Raw genomic sequence first — 5,175 nt, forward strand, 5'->3', positions numbered from 1 at the left:
ATGACTCTGTGTTATGTTTATACGACTCAGCGTCTGGTTGAGATGACTCAGCGTCATAGTTTTATGACTCAGAGCCATGCTACCATGACTATGCTTTATGGTATTCAATTTATGAAAACGAGCTTAATTTTTTCATAACGCTTTTGACGGCCATGGCTTTTGTTGATGGAATCAGTTATTATTATTCATGATAATCGTTGTTAACGTCACGATATCATGACTTGTAGTTACAATATCATGAAGTGACAAGTTTTATGATTTCATAACATTATAGTCATGGATCCGGCAACGATTTTTTTCCCGTGTAGCGAATTTAACAGGAAAGCAACAAGTAATCACCATATTGACTGCCTTATGACATGCATGCGTACCAATTCCAGCAGTCCATTGCTCCAAATTAGCGTTTTGCAATGTTCAATAAAAGATTTCCAGTAAGTGGCATTTCTTCCGCCCATTCTCCACCATGTGACGGAAAAAGGCTTCTGGTGCTAAACTAAATTATGCAATTCAAAATTAATTTTCGCTCCTAACGACGATAGTCCGGTACCACTCAGAAAACCAGGAACAACCAACCTTCCACAACCAACAGACCGCCGTGGAAACTGATGTTCTCCTTTTTATTTCAGTATAATTGAATCAATGTAGCAGAAAAATGGCACTTAAACTAAAGTGATGTGGTGCTGCTACCACCGCCCGATCCTAGGTTGAATTGAATAGAACCTTCCTGTCCCCACTTCTTCAAACTCAGACACATATGCGGCACTCGGCACTGCTACCTACTACTGTGTGTGTGGCTCCATTGTAAGTGAAAGCGTAATTTTCTATTTTCTGCATAATAATGCAGTTAGTTCTACGAATAAATGACTGACTATGTGTGGCAAACGGACGAATGCGAACATATGGAACAGCATTCACAGCATCCAACCGAACGACCAACCAACCAACCAACGGCATCAGCTGGCACCCGATTTTGGTTCCACACATTGGTCGTTCTTTCCACTACTAGGCACACGCTATTTCCCGGCAGCACCAGCAGCATCCTAGTTAGAAGGATGACGATGGCGACCAACACGCAGAGTCCATAAAGGCCAGTGATGATTTTGTTCTGTTGAATGCACACATCATACTACGGCGGAACGAACCGACTGCAGTAGTCTGGAAAATGGGAAAAGAATGCTACCTACTACGGCCCGATGGACACACACACGATGGGGACCAGGGATCAAGTTGGAAAGAAAGCATTGGCACTGGAAAAATACATACGGTGCTCTTATGGTGATTTCTTCAAAAGTTTTTACAGACAATACTCGGAAAATTCTTTGAAGACTTCCCCCAGGAAAGTCCTCCAAGAACTTTTATATTGAGAATTTTTCCATGAATATCTTCACGAATTTCTCTAAGATTTTTTCAAGAAGTTTTAAGAGTTTCTTTTATCGAGAGTTGTTCTAGCTGAAGCTCCTGTTATTTATATCTAAGAATCCCTTACAAAACATATCCAGCAAATCTTTCAAGAATTCCTCCAGGACAATTTTTGGAGGAATTCGTGGAGAATTTCTGGAGCAATTCGTGAAGAATTTCTGGAGGAAATCATGAAGAATTTCTGAAGGATTTCGTGAAGAATTCCTGGAAAAAATCGTAGAAAAATCCTGGTAGAGTTCTAGAGGAATTCCTAGAGGAATTCGTGAAGCCCTAATAAATCTCTTTTAATTCTTCCCGAAAGTCTCCATGAATTCTTCTAGTTATCCTCTACGAATCCTTCTCCTGGGAATCTGCATAAATTTTTCTATAAATTTCCAGGAGTTTAACACCAATTCATCCAGGAACTCTTTACGAATTGCTCCAGGAATTCTCCACGAATTCCTCCAGGAATTCTCCACGAATTCCTCCAGGAATTCTCCACGAATTCCTCCAGGAATTCTCCACGAATTCCTCCAGGAATTCTCCACGAATTCCTCCAGGAATTCTCCACGAATTCCTCCAGGAATTCTCCACGAATTCCTCCAGGAATTCTCCACGAATTCCTCCAGGAATTCTCCACGAATTCCTCCAGGAATTCTCCACGAATTCCTCCAGGAATTCTCCACGAATTCCTCCAGGAATTCTCCACGAATTCCTCCAGGAATTCTCCACGAATTCCTCCAGGAATTCTCCACGAATTCCTCCAGGAATTCTCCACGAATTCCTCCAGGAATTCTCCACCAATTCCTCCAGGAATTCTCCACCAATTCCTCCAGGAATTCTCCACCAATTCCTCCAGGAATTCTCCACCAATTCCTCCAGGAATTCTCCACCAATTCCTCCAGGAATTCTCCACCAATTCCTCCAGGAATTCTCCACGAATTCCTCCAGGAATTCTCCACGAATTCCTCCAGGAATTCTCCACGAATTCCACCAGGAATTCTCCACGAATTCCTCCAGGAATTCTCCACGAATTCCTCCAGGAATTCTCCACGAATTCCTCCAGGAATTCTCCACGAATTCCTCCAAGAATTCTCCACGAATTCCTTCAGGAATTCTCCACGAATTCCTTCAGGAATTCTTTACGAATTCCTCCAGGAATTCTCCACGAATTCTTCCAGGAATTCTCCACGAATTCCTCCAGGAATTCTCCACGAATTCCTCCAGGAATTCTCCACGAATTCCTCCAGGAATTCTCCACGAATTCCTCCAGGAATTCTCCACGAATTCCTCCAGGAATTCTCCACGAATTCCTCCAGGAATTCTCCACGAATTCTTCCAGGAATTCTCCACGAATTCCTCCAGGAATTCTCCACGAATTCCTCCAGGAATTCTCCACGAATTCCTCCAGGAATTCTCCACGAATTCCTCCAGGAATTCTCCACGAATTCCTCCAGGAATTCTCCACGAATTCCTCCAGGAATTCTCCACGAATTCCTCCAGGAATTCTCCACCAATTCCTCCAGGAATCCTCCACGAATTCCTCCAGGAATTCTCCACCAATTCCTCCAGGAATTCTCCACGAATTCCTCCAGGAATTCTCCACGAATTCCTCCAGGAATTCTCCACGAATTCCTCCAGGAATTCTCCACGAATTCCTCCAGGAATTCTCCACGAATTCCTCCAGGAATTCTCCACGAATTCCTCCAGGAATTCTCCACGAATTCCTCCAGGAATTCTCCACCAATTCCTCCAGGAATTCTCCACGAATTCCTCCAGGAATTCTCCACGAATTCCTCCAGGAATTCTCCACGAATTCCTCCAGGAATTCTCCACGAATTCCTCCAGGAATTCTCCACGAATTCCTCCAGGAATTCTCCACGAATTCCTCCAGGAATTCTCCACGAATTCCTCCAGGAATTCTCCACGAATTCCTCCAGGAATTCTCCACGAATTCCTCCAGGAATTCTCCACGAATTCCTCCAGGAATTCTCCATGAATTCCTCCAGGAATTCTCCACGAATTCCTCCAGGAATTCTCCACGAATTCCTCCAGGAATTCTCCACGAATTCCTCCAGGAATTCTCCACGAATTCCTCCAGGAATTCTCCACGAATTCCTCCAGGAATTCTCCACGAATTCCTCCAGGAATTCTCCACGAATTCCTCCAGGAATTCTCCACGAATTCCTCCAGGAATTCTCCACGAATTCCTCCAGGAATTCTCCACGAATTCCTCCAGGAATTCTCCACGAATTCCTCCAGGAATTCTCCACGAATTCCTCCAGGAATTCTCCACGAATTCCTCCAGGAATTCTCCACGAATTCCTCCAGGAATTCTCCACGAATTCCTCCAGGAATTCTCCACGAATTCCTCCAGGAATTCTCCACGAATTCCTCCAGGAATTCTCCACGAATTCCTCCAGGAATTCTCCACGAATTCCTCCAGGAATTCTCCACGAATTCCTCCAGGAATTCTCCACGAATTCCTCCAGGAATTCTCCACGAATTCCTCCAGGAATTCTCCACGAATTTCTCCAGGAATTCTCCACGAATTCCTCCAGGAATTCCTCCAGGAAGTTCATAGAAAATTTAAGGAAGAATTCACGCCGAATTCCAGGAGGAGATACCCTGAAGGAATTTGTAAAGGAAAACTAAAAGAACTCGTGGAGGCTTTCCGGAAGAATTAAAAGAGAATTCCTGGAGGCGAAAACGTGGATAATTTCTGGTGGAATACTTAGAAAATCCGCATAAGAATACGTGCAGAATTCTTGGAAAATAACGTGGAAAAATCGTGGAGGAATTCGCAGAAAATTTCTGAGGGTATTCGGTGGCAATCCATGGAGGAATTTGTGGAAAACTCTATGACTTTATTGTTGAGAATTTAAAGTTTGTTTATATTTATGAACCCTTCCATTTTTTTAATTGATGCAGACAATTCAAATTGATTTTCTCCAAGAACTTTTTTGGAGCTGCAGGAAGTGTAGCAGGAGGCGTTACACCCGTTGGAGTCGCTGCGAAAAAGCTCAATAGGGATGTTACAGAACTGACAGATGTCCCGTCAACTAATAGCTGTGCTAGTGTAGGTAGCGAATATATGAAATGTCATGACGAAAATTAATATCGAAAAAAGTGGAATGTGGTCCGTGCAGTTAGGCATGAATATGAAATTTGATCGTAATATTGGTATAGTTTGGAATTCAATCAAATAATGTCCGTAGAATGAGTTGCCACAAGCATACGATTGAATTAGTGCGTAATTATACAAAAACCATTGAAATTCCTATAAATTAGTTTGCTATATAGTTTTTGATACACTTTTAGGTTAGTTTCTTGCTCTAATAATCACTACTATCGCGGGATCAAACATATTTCTCTAAAATATTTCCATCAATACACTACCGTGAGTAAAACCTTTGTGAAATAATAGCTTATATTTATGACTAAGACACAAACTATGTTTAAACTAGGTATACAGACGAAAAAACACTCTACACGACGGCTACCAGAACATACAGGACGAAAAGCGTATACTAGAGTCACAGAGTTGTAAGTTGTTATTGAATATGTGTGGAAGATTTGCAATTATGGGTAAATTTATCTTTTAGCTTTAAAGCTGTTTCCTCAACGATGAAATACATGAGAATTGCTACAAGAACTGTGTCTTACGTTTCTGTGTTCTGTGCCGTGCCAACACTTTAAAGAACTCTACTCGTTGGAGTTGTGTTGCTCTGTACAGAGAGATCGTTTCATAGAGGTCACATAGAGGACGAATCGATG

The sequence above is a fragment of the Aedes albopictus genome, chromosome 2 (genome assembly GCF_035046485.1).
Source record: "Aedes albopictus strain Foshan chromosome 2, AalbF5, whole genome shotgun sequence".
NCBI classification, from domain to species: Eukaryota; Metazoa; Arthropoda; class Insecta; order Diptera; family Culicidae; genus Aedes; species Aedes albopictus.